The 12,770-nt window shown below is 43.8% G+C and overlaps 1 non-coding gene and 1 pseudogene across 1 annotated transcript; one reads left to right on the top strand and one right to left on the bottom strand.

The window, feature by feature from the left end:
• Nucleotides 1-3,546: 3,546 nt before the first annotated feature.
• TRNAE-CUC lies at nt 3,547-3,619 on the top strand. The gene has a single exon. It is a non-coding gene; the product is annotated as a tRNA-Glu (tRNA).
• Nucleotides 3,620-8,596: 4,977 nt separating this feature from the next.
• LOC124663034 lies at nt 8,597-11,153 on the bottom strand (annotated as a pseudogene).
• Nucleotides 11,154-12,770: the final 1,617 nt, after the last annotated feature.

The following is a 12,770-nucleotide window of genomic DNA, read 5'->3' as shown; positions in this document are numbered from 1 at the left end:
CAACTCCATTAGTGTCGAAGAAGCAAAAGGATAATGTTATTTCTACAGGAGCAACCTTTTCTATTGGTATCTTTTTGTGCAGTATAGTATACCTTTAGTTTGATCAGATCATGCCAGGATTACATACAGTAGATTAGAGTTCGGGCTCTTCTGGCATGGACCAGCTAGCAATTTGTGCATGCAAGAGAGCTCAGTCTGGTCAAGGCGCACAGTTCATGTTTGTCTGCTAAACCGTGTCGTTATTCTTAATTAACAGTTTTTCGTAAGTGGAGCTTGATACTGTATCCTGGTCCTGAGCACAGTCAAGGATCCTGGGGTTTAGTAATGCATCCTACGCCTCCTTTCAGGTTCTTTTGGCATTGCTTTCCCTGTCTAAAATCAGAAGAAACAATCCACTTACAGCAGTTCGGCATGCATGAGCTAACGATTAAGTGGTCAAGTCTACAGTTCATGTCTGTCTGCTAAACCGTGTTCGTATCTTCAGTTTTTCTCTAATCATATTTACAACTTGATGCAGTCAAGGCTCCTGGGATTAGTAGAGCCTGCGCGAGTGCGCCTCCTTTCAGGATTCAGGATCTTTTGGGAGTTGGGACTGCTTCCCCACGTACTACATGAAAACCTTTATTTTTCAATCGGCCCTCTTAAACTAGACTGCTGAAGCTTTACCTGGCGGCGTTGTCGTACCGAAAGCTGATGTGGTTCATGCTACCGTTGTTTGGCAGGGCAATACCAGTTCGAAAATGCTCTTTGAAAAATGGGCGTGACTAAAAATGCTGCCCTCTCTTTCTCAACATTGTTGGGTTTCATTGCGGAAGCAAACACATCGAATCAATTCATCCCCACCTGCTGTTGTTGCACTCGTATGCACAGTCTCAATTACGTCTCGGGCAAGTATGATGTATTATGCACATCATTGTCAATTCAATATAAGCTTTATTAGTTCAACTCGCTCTCAAAAATCTCTTCCTAAATCATTGTAGATATGTCTGCCTGGACTAAAACTATCCTTATTTATGTTTACTTTCTTATAGCATCAACCATATCTGTACAGTGTTATAGCTTTCGATCATAAAGATGGCCGGCTAGGCCCTTAAGAAAAATAATCTACCATTGAATCAAGGAGTTTGTTGCAGGAGGTGAACGGCTCGGTTATCGGATATGTATCAATCTTCAATTAGAGGTGACCCACGTGTGTGCGTGAGGCATGTAAAGTGGCTGATAAGGCTGTCTTTTTTTATACATTTCACATCACATATAGATAGCAAAAAAAACATAAGATTATCTGTTAGCGTTATCTCTAACAATGATTAGTTCAGTGTTCATACAGTTAAGGTGTGATTAAAATTAAACATAAATTTTCAGCATGAGAATACAAACCATGAAGTGGAGAAAAATATTTTATCTTTCTTAGCTAAGATAAGACTAAATAAGGATAGTTTTTTTCCTCTCTTAGCTAAGATAAGACTAAGTTTTTTTCCTCTCTTTCAACTCGGAATTCATTCCACCTCGCATCACTAAGACAACACTATTGTATATGAGAGCACCATTGTATACACTCTTAGGTTTACTAGGGCCTTTAGGTATACTAGTGCACTAGTTAGCCAAAAAATTCACACATTTAGAAGTGCAGAACAATTCCCCAAAAATCATGGCATAAAGATAATATATAATATTTACCATGCCACGAAACTTAACTCCAAAATATAATGAAAAACTTCAGAAGTAATAAAGAAAATTAGATAGTGAATAGTATCCCATTAGTGTCTTAAAAAAATAGTATCCCATTAGTAAGATTTTTCAATTTTCTTTCATGGGTCGTTTATGGAATTTGTATCTGAAAAGTTTTGCTACATGGTGCACACATAGTTTAGCTAGTTCTTTCTAGGAAAATTGAAGGTATTAAAAATGCTGAATCCGTGAAGCAAATTTGGTGCACATGAGCACCAGTGCTCCTGGTTTTTAAAATATTTGAAAATTATATTTTGACTTTGTTACATCACCACACGGTCAACATGTAAGGGAAACAGGGAGTTCGTTGCATGATCTGAATCATTTGACCATCAGTTGCGTAAGCAATGACATGTCGGTCCCCTTAATAGCATCTAGCAGTCCTGGTTATCCCTCTGTTCCTAAATCCTACACAATTGCCATTTGTCAGCTAGTAATCGGACTGACATTTCGTACACATAATTAAGGAAGGGGTGCGCATGTGATAATCTGTACTGTAGCTCCACTATCTGTCTATTTTGAGGCCTACACGGAAGAAAGATTGCCGTCTCTTCACTCTGCAGTAAACCTGCGAAATATCAAAGATTAACCCTTACTGTTTCAGGTAAAAAACATGACCTTGACTTGAAAAGACGCCCTAACTGCACCTGTCAACACCGCTGCGCGCGTCAAGATCTCCCGTATACCACCCAATTCTTATCTGGTCAGCATCTCTCTCACTGTCGCACAAACAGCTCCGACAAGATTATAATACCAAATGCGCTCATTACAGTGACCCGTGAGAGCACATGAATCACATTCTCACCAGAGTTAGGGTAGGAATGTAGTGCGGCTCGAAAATCGCCATCTACTCTGCTGCTAGTGACTCACTGCGCACTGTTCCTTCACTTCTGGTCTGATCTGCTTGGATTGTTCCACTGATCGTCATCTTGATCGATATGGTGTTTATTCAGGGATTCTTTCATTTCCTCCTGCTCCAGCCGAACAAGGAGTTACTAATATGAGAAAATGCACTTCGTTTGATAGCTGTAACTGTACCATTTGTCAGAGTAAACTGAACATTGTTTGGCATATGCACTTTGAGCAGTGCACATTGGAAACAAGTTGTAAATCTATTTATTCTGCCTTTTCCTGTGGCATTCGTGTGGCACCTTTTGTGTATGTAGTGGAATGGGACTGTGTTTTGGTGTGGGAATTTCCCAGGTAAGCAGCTTTTACGAGGATTTGATCCTCTGACGATAGCTCCTTAACGAAATTATTTATCGCGCATCTCGATCCCGCTTTGAACACGATCTTTCGATTGATTGTATGGCCCCCTCTCTTGGCATCAGAATAACGAGAGTGCACCGGCTTGATAAGACCTCTCCGCTAACAGAATGATGTGGAGGTAGCAAGGATCTTGATCCATTTGTTAGGCAAAGAAAAGCTCTGATTTGGACGTCGATTCGATCCTTCATTTTCCTGAAGGAAAAAACTAACTGAATTGGGTCCAATCCTTGCAATGCGCGAGGCGTGATTGATTATGCTGGTTCACTGAGCTCATGAAAGACACGCACAATGAATACAGTTTATAGCTTTAGCTCCTTTGTAGATGGTGGAGGGCTTTTGTATGTCAAATCTGGCTGTCCTTTTGGTATTTTACATGATCCGAAATGTGCCATGGGGACCCCTTCTCAGGGTCACTCCTTTTTGTAAGACAATCTTCGACCTCATTTCTTGCGACGAGAAGATGAATACGATAAGCCTGAATCATTTGGCCACCATTCACACTTCAGTATTTTATCAATAATTACAAGTCTATCACTGCAAGAGAAGTATTCCGTCGTAGTCTAGGTGGTTAGGATACTCGGCTCTCACCCGAGAGACCCGGGTTCAAGTCCCGGCGACAGAATCAAATTTGTATCTTCTCTCACAGCATTTTATTCCGGATGTCAATCGTGCTTTTACTTCTTTTTTTAGGGTAGTGCTTCAACTACATAAGGATCTCAAAACCGCTAGCTCGACACGCGAACTTGGGCCAGCCCCAATAACAGATTAGTTTCTGTAAGTCGTGAGTGATCATGGGCCTGGAACTTTGAGATATCAGGAACTTTGGGCATGTTTGGTAGGTTCCCTGCGATGTTGCACACAAAACGGTTCTTAAAGCACCGTTGGGCTGCCCGGGAGGAACGCCCGAATCGGCCGTTTCAAACGAGCCACCCACATCTCACGTCGAGCTGATGTAAAAGTGAATCTTTCGCTGCATGAGTGGGGACGAGGAGGGAGATGTCGCGAGTTGCGGCGAAAAGCGAAAAGGGGGCGGATAGGATTCCGTCACCTCCCGCCGCGCTCCCTCCTCTATTTCTACCCCTCTCTCACCACCCGGTTCGAATCCTCCACTCCCCCCCCCCAATTTCAAGCTCTACCTCCCGTTGGCAAGCAGGTAAGCGACACACACATCTCCAGTCGACGACGACGGCGGTGGTGACTGCATCTCGGCTTCATCTTCTTCCTCGTCAAGCTATTCAGCACCTACGGCGATGAATGTAGCGAATCCCCCACCCCAGTGCTCGGTTAGGGTTAGATCTTGGTTAGGAGTTGTCAGATCTAACCAGGGTTTGATCTTGTTGGTAGGGTTAGTCCTAAATAGAGTGATTTATCATGATCTTGCTAGTGGTTGTTATGGCCACATTTGACATTCCTTGTTTGTCCCAAATAGGCTAAGTTAGCATAATCTTGAAAGGGTTTGTGATGTCCACATTTGTCATGTATCGCTTGTCTGATTTAGCATGATGTTGCTATGATTTGTATTGTCCATATTAGCCATGTCTTTGTTTCCAAGTAGATTCACGCTCTCTGTACTACAATTTACTACAATTTATGTAGGATTCCTTCTGTGATGACTTTAGCCAAGCCCTTGTCTGCGTTGGGGACTCCCAGATCCCGTTGCAAGTTCCCGATTCACAGCCCATCTATGAGGCCAAGGTGTCAGTCACCCCTTTGTCGGCCGGTAAGGGGCTCGTGGCTTAGGTAGCATGGCGGCGAGGACGACCGACACAAAGAGGGAAAAGGCCAAGAACCGCACTAACGCGGAGAAGGCCCTCATGGCCGCACAGAAAAGGACCGGGAATGAAATGGCTCCTCTTCATGTCCAGCTTTGTCTTAGAGAAGATGTGCGACGTTGATCAAAACCAGAGTGCCAACTGACAAAGGATTCAAGGAAGTCCATATGACTGATGTGGCCAAGGCCCTATTTGAACACTGCGGTGTAGACGTTAGCTCCACTCAGGTGTACAACCACCTGAGAAAGTGGGGCAGAGGTGGCTCATCATTAGCAGGCTCCACGATCTAAGGTGAGATCAGTGGTGCGACGAGAGCAAATGCATCATCCTTGAGGCTGAGCACTACCACGGGGACGTCGCGGTGAGCAAGCTCTTTCCACCGTACCTCACTAACTCTTTTCATCACAAACTTGCACAACTAACATTGCGAACCCAAGGGACGCGGAGTTTCTGAACGTGCTCATTGCGAACTACGATGAGATGCATGCAATCTTTTCCTTCGGCCTCGCCACCGGCAAGTTCGCCATGGGATCAAATGAGCCCTTGGGCACGCCTCCAGCTGCGCCTTCAGCTGAGTATGCTGACACTGGGGAGTCTAACAACGTCATCCTTGATGGGCCACCTGAGAAGCCTGCCGACGCGCCTGAAAAGGTGAATGTCGGCAAGGGGAAGAGAGGTGCCTTCGTCGATGACGAGTTGGCGGCCTTCACCAACATGAATGTTGTTGTGAAGGACGTCGCACATGCCATCCGAGACAACAAGCCCACACACATGCTCCCTGACCTGTACCAGGCGGTCATGGACATTATTGGCTTCACCGAGTAGGATCTCATGATGGCGCCGAGCCACCTCCTCGACCACAAGGCTCAGGGTTCCAGCTTTGTGGGCATGAACGAGCACACCGCATCCTCTGACTTGATGATGATGAGGATGATGTACATTTTGGTTGTAGCTAGGGATGAAAGACTTCTGATGGCCCCTTTTTGGAAGTATGATGAGGTGGTATATACTAACCCCTCATGTGATGAACTTGGGGTGTGAGGATGACACCCACTTTTGTTGTGGTGGTAGGATGACACCATAGTAGTGTAGGATGAACTTGTGATCCACTTTTGCAACGATCATGCATGCCCCTATTAGTTTATCATTTTGTCACATTTACGTTGTTCTCTTATGACTTGGTTTATAATTATGTTGCTTTGTTATGACTTGTTTCATGCTTGTGATCGATCAACAACCTTACTTGTTCTTCTTTTGCCGTTCTAGTGGTATGTGGTGTTTCGAGAAAGGGTTCCAGAGTATCTACAACTCATGGAGGATCTACCCAGATCAAGTTAGTGGCTACTCCAAAAACAGCTACAGAGGGTATGAAACATTGGAGGAGACACAACAATAGTATTAGAGCTTCTTGGATCACGAGGCCATCGATCAGCCATTGCCGTCAGCACAACTACCGCCGAATGTAGTACCGGAAGAAGCACCGAAGGTACGTGAGAGAAGGGTCAAAGATTTCATCATCGTCTTCCTGATCGCTGTTATCGTGAGGATCTTGTGCTTCTGAATAGTGTGTGATCGAATGTAACATGCATGATATTCTCGCCCAATTTGAAATGCGGTAAGACTAATGGAATTGGCATCTGTGCAACCAAACAGCTAAACTATGTTTCGGTGCGTTCAAATTGAGTTGCAAGCAGGCAACCAAACAATGGGAACTATCTTTCCTCTTCGATACAGAAAATAGCTTCACGAGCAACCAAATAACATGCCTTTTATAGCACGTGGCCCGTATGCAACGTGGCACTCCCTTCTCAGTGGCGCAATCTTCTCCAAATCGAGCCCATGCAACCAAACATGCTCTTTGAGACGAAGTGGCGTATGGAAGCATATTGTAAGTTTTGTGTGTCCACTAGCTTCCCTTTGAACCGGCGGAGGCGCCTGCCTCGCTTTATTTATTTATTATTGTTATTTTTATAAAACTGGAGCTTATAATACTTTAACTCATTTCTGAAGAGCTATTTCTTTAAACAAAAAAATAGACCTGAGGAGCATTATTTAGACCATCGATTAGGTTTGTTAAAGTAGTAGCATCAGTTATAAATATGTCTTGTCTCGTCACACTTGTGAAGAGCTCCCCAAACCTCAAGTGAAGGGCGGAGAGCATCCAGAACAAGTGATCACAATAACAAGATTTCTCATCTATTTTGCAAGGAAGAAAGTGACACATTTTAGCTCTCATCCACGCCTTGGCAGCATCTCAAACAAATCAAAATAGCACTGAAACCAGCCCTGCTTGAATCGCCAGCTACTCATGCAGTAGTAAATATCACCAGACAGGATCTTCTTCCAAACTCCCAGGGCCGCGTGATGCCATTCAGAATTGTTTAGTCGGTGCTAAGATTCCAAATACCAAGCTCCAGATATAAGATATGAATTTTGCAAAAGCGCTCATGACATCATGGAACAAACATAAGCAGGAATCATGGAAGATAACCAAATGCACACGCACAGACTAAAATGCAAACAATATTAATTAGAAGGTCTCGCAACTCCATGCTTGCTTTAAAAATGAAGACATAATATATGAATCACGAGATAAGAACTACTAATTGGAGCAAGTTCAGCGTGCTTTCAACCTTCTTGCCTGTTGACAAATGTCTGCGGATATTACATTACATGGGAGTTCGGAAATTAAGCGATCCAAATCCACTTCATACCTGACCAGTTCATGCTACATAGAGGATCAATCTCTGCTCAAACATACAAAGTGGAAGAACCTACACCCAACAAGCCATTCTGCATTTCAGCCACCACAACTCTCGATACCTGTTGGGCAAGCAAAATCATCAGTCAAACAAAAATGTACTATTCAAAATGTGTCAAAACCTCAAAAGGTTGAACCATATTAGACAAAACCAACATCTGAAACAGAAAATAACAATAGCCAGTAGGTATTATAGTGTAGTGGCACACCTTCAACTTCTACTCTACAACATCACTGGGCATATTAGGGGGGCATATTAGGGGCACATGTAGTAAGATAGCAATTTTCTTACAGATAAACATCTGATTCTAGCTCATGGCCATAAGCACGCTTCTTAGAAATGTACGAGTTAGTTAGTCACTGCTAAATCAAATTTATGCAGTAGAATCCTCAAGCAAGAGATCATGCATCATCTTATAAATTGCCTTTGTTATGAAATGACCGTAACTTTTTTTTACCTTGGACAGCAGCAAGCAACACTTTCACTATTATTTCTAATGTAATATGGCAGCAAAAATAAAAAATGGCCGGTGATAAAAACAGATTTTATGGTGAAGTAGTCATATCACTCTCATCCTATGCTCCATAGGAAGTACAAAATATCCATGATAGCAAAATTGCGAAAATTAGACTACACACAGGGCATATATTCATAAAGTTATGGACCAGCAAATTATGGCTGCCCGACTTCATATATATACAAGTTTGGCGCACAAAGAGCAACATCCTGAGAAAATGTTTAACCAGCCATCCTAAAACATGAATCATCTCTGAGTAATTGGGTTAGTACTTCACTTGCCAGTACTTAGCATGTCAACGTTCTCATCTCTGAGCAGGCACAGACTTATGCACAAATAGGGAATGTGGAAAGGTCCTACTCATCAGTCCATGGAAGGGCTAGAGAGAGAAGTGCCAACATGACCAGAAGGAACTTAAGGAGTACTAAGCAAGAAGTAGAACCAAACCAATAAGACGGGTGAAAGGGAGGGCAAAGAAAAGAGCTAATCCAGAGTATCTTACCTGCTCAATCAGTAGATCAAGTAGCATATCTAACTGGACAATCATCTTACATATTGAGCAAAAGATCAGCCTCATCAAGTCCACCACCAACACATGCTCCTACAAGCATAAGAAGTCAAACAATATGTCATGTGGCCATGTGGGTACAGTATATGGCTGGCGCAGCAAGGATAAGATGAAGGAGCTCAAGGTTTGATCCTCAAGTTAGCACCCCTGATTTCTAAAACACATATATTAGTTTTCAGGGTAGTGTTTGCCCTATCCTTATGATGCATTTGAAGCTTTCATATTCCCTAACTTGATATATAATGAGAGGCCTACGTTGTAACCCTATCAACAAACAAGAAAAAGGGATATTAGGCTCCGAATCTGAAGCACACGACACAATTTTCCAACGAAAGACATCAACTAGGTAATTTCTTAATAAATACAGAGTGCAATTCGTAAAAGATAAGTCAGATTTGATGCAACAATAGTAATAAATAAACATAACAGACCTACTGCCAAATTTACTGAATATTTACAAACCAAAATATACTCATCGATATCTTAAAAATAAAAAACTTGCACCCCCATACTATTAGCTGGTGAGAACAGAGAAGTTATCTGCAGCTATTCTGTAGCTCATTACACGCAATATTTGGAAGAAAAAAATGCATACTAACAAATCCTAACGACATAAGTGATCAAGATTTAAAATATCTTTAAATAAATTTATCATGGAAAGATGAAATTGAACTAAAACTTTACTATCGTTCCTTGTAAAAATGGACTAGCCACATGCAGGACAGTCCTAAAATTGATAAATGAACAACTTTCGTAAATTTCAAACCAAGTGGTCATTATGGATTTAAGCCTATTAGCAATATCAGCAGAAAACAGTACAGAACAGAGCGGAAGACATATAACTAGGCTTAATCTTCCAAAGGGTTAAGGCTAGTTTTCATGTAGTCAACTTTCAACTGTTGTGTATCTCATCTTGATAAAAAAATGTCACTGCACATATGCACTAACACTACCATTAGACCATTTTTGCCTATGTCAATAGGCAGGCAATAATGAAATTAGTTCAATTATTCTACATAGATTGGCCAATCTTGTATATATTTTCTATTGTATAATCCTAAAATACAATGATAACAGCAGTTACTAGCTCTGACGTAACCACAAAAAATGAGAGAAATGAAGCTAATAGTAGGCCAACTGCAGCCCACCGCCTAGCTATAGAACATAAAGTAAATTAGATAGCACTAACATATTTTTTTCTAGATCATAATCACTTAATCATTACATTAAAAGCCACCATACAGAGATCAGAACAGAACACTGCAAAATATCATCACTACAAGCTGAAGAGGTCATGAAGAAGCAAAAGAAACAAATGATATGACATTACTTGAAATTGCAGGCATAACACAAAATGATGAGAACACAATTTCATCACCCAATTATCGAACAATAACTTGTATAAGAAATATAAGGTGTGTTATTTACCTGCATTGTAGACACTTTCAAATGGATGAGAGTAAGAAATGTTGGTTTTGAAAAGCTTCTTGAACTTCAATGACTCAAAATGGATCATGAAGAGGCTGATCCCTGTCCACAGAAACAACACATTATTCTCCTCAGCAACCCCTTGTACGAGTAGGTCCCCTTTCTCCTCGGATTTCAGGCAAAGTACCTTGTCCAATTCAATAGTTCTTGCAAGACCCCATGAAGCAACGCCATCACAGTCGGTCTTCCTCTTCCATAATTGGGCGCTGTAGTCCTTTCAGCATGAGGAAACCCAACCCACCACTCTCGGCCCTCATCACATTCAAGCATTTTACCTCGCGGCACATATCCACCGGCACCCGTATCACAGCTAGGCTCTGGTTCACCAAACCAAATTCTAGAATTCCAACTAAATTCCCAGTAAGCCTCCAGTAAAGGGAATCTCCAGCCATCACAGCGTCATGCGCATAAACCGTGGTGGGAATGCGGCTCCCATTATCCTGGTATGGAAGCGGCGTGAAGATGAGATTTCCCCACATGCTTGTCTTTGACGAGTAAACGCAAGAGAGCGCTTGTTGTTTGTCGTCTGCCCCTGCCAAAACCACCTGGAAGTGTTCGCCTTCTCCTACAGAGCGAAGCACCGCCCCACTGACCAGGCCCACGGTTTTCTTTGCATGGAACGCCGCGGGAATGGCAATGCGGTGCTTGTCGCCGGTGATGGGGTCCCACACTAGGACCTGGTGGATATTCAAAAGCAAGATGAGGAAGAGACCATGGCGACATCCAAGGGACCTGGAGAGGACGAAGTCGTCGTCATCACGCTGCAAGTAGAAGCGCCCGGGATGAATACAATTGGGGGCCTCCAGAGTAGGTTGGAAGGACCGATCATAATATCTGTTGAAGAAACCGAGGAGAGGCGGACTGCGGCGGTGATGGAGGCGGAAGCGACGGAAGAAGCCAGGGTCGGAGACAAGGCGGCACCAGCGCTTGCATACGGCGGAGGCTCGCGGGGGGGAGGAGGGCTGCGGAGGAAGGCGGAGGAGGATCTCGCAGAGAAGTTCGTCGTCTTCCAGCGGCGTCACCGCCGGCGAGCGGGCGCTGCTGCTCATCTAGATCTAGAACTCACTCGTGTTCTTTTTGACGGGAACTAGACCTGGCTTGTGTGGCGACTGGCGAGTGAAGTGGAGTGATACTGCCAGGTAATGGAGTGATACTCTTCGGTTCGGTTGGATGGTTCGTGAGCCCAGCCCATGGCTCAATTCCTTTTTTGGGAGTGAAGTACGAGAACAATAACTACTGTATTTCTTTTGTATTTATCCCCTCAAAAAATTCTTTCGTATTACAGCGCACGTGTATGTACTCTTTCTTATAAAATTTCCATGATCTACTAACATGGCTTGTGTTCAAAGGAAAATCATGAGCATAGGGGGGCGTCCCCCCCCCCCCCCAAGCAACGGAAGAAGCCAGGGTCGGAGACAAGGCGGCACCAGCGCTTGCATACGGCGGAGGCTCGCGGGAGGGAGGAGGGCTGCGGAGGAAGGCGGAGGAGGATCTCGCAGAGAAGTTCGTCGTCTTCCAGCGGCGTCACCGCCGGCGAGCGGGCGCTGCTGCTCATCTAGATCTAGAGCTCACTCGTGTTCTTTTTGAGGGGAACTAGACCTGGCTTGCGTGGCGACTGGCGAGTGAAGTGGAGTTATACTGCCAGGTAATGGAGTGATACTCTTCGGTTCGGTTGGATGGTTCGTGAGCCCAGCCCATGGCTCAATTCCTTTTTTGGGAGTGAAGTACGAGAACAATAACTACTGTATTTCTTTTGTATTTATCCCCTCAAAAAATTCTTTCGTATTACAGCGCACGTGTATGTACTCTTTCTTATACAATTTGCATGATCTACTGACATGGCTTGTGTTCAAAGGAAAATCATGAGCATAGGGGGGGGGCCTCCCTGCCTATGAGCATGAGTACAACTTTGATGAGCTGCCTCTGGATTATTGATAGCACTTGTTGACATAGGCATCCCAAATGGGCTTGCCGAAGATAGTACCCGGGGTTTACTGGAGGCCCACTATCCGAAGAATAAGAAGGTTCGGGAGTCCAAGATATATTAAGGAAAGTTAGAATTGTAATAGGAAGTGTTATTTGTAATCTGGCGGGATGAGTTGGAAACCGTCCCGGACTCTGTAACTTGTACAAAACGAAACCCTCGGCTCCACCTCCTATATAAGGGGGGGTCGAGGGACAAAGAAAGGATCGAATCTATTGTCAACATAACCTTAGTTTTCGTAATCGTCGAGTACTTTTCGCCTAAACCTTCGAGATCTACTTGCCCTCTACTTCCAGCAAAACCCTAGTCTACAATCTGTAGGCATTGACAAGTTAATCCTTTGTCAATTGGCGCCATCTGTGGGAATTAGAGGTTGCAAGGAGCTGATCTCGATGGCACGTTCAGGATCTTCGACATCGTCAACAGCAAGCAACGCGATGGATCGAGGTAACAAGGGGAAAAACTGGTCTATTCAATTTTATTCCTCACCCGCCCTCCCGTATGGATGCATGTGCCTATCTGGAGGAGCCCGTCATCATGACGTTCGGAGAATTCCGATTTGGCGTCAACAAGGAAGGATCCTACCGTCTCGAAGTTCCGATCTCGTCGGAATTTTCAGCGGTCGATTCTAACTTTTCGTCGAGTGACGAGGAGTTTTCGTCGCCATACTTCGTCGACAACA

The sequence above is a fragment of the Lolium rigidum genome, chromosome 6 (assembly GCF_022539505.1).
Source record: "Lolium rigidum isolate FL_2022 chromosome 6, APGP_CSIRO_Lrig_0.1, whole genome shotgun sequence".
NCBI lineage: Eukaryota > Viridiplantae > Streptophyta > Magnoliopsida > Poales > Poaceae > Lolium > Lolium rigidum.
This window is presented reverse-complemented; position numbering and strand designations above follow the sequence as displayed.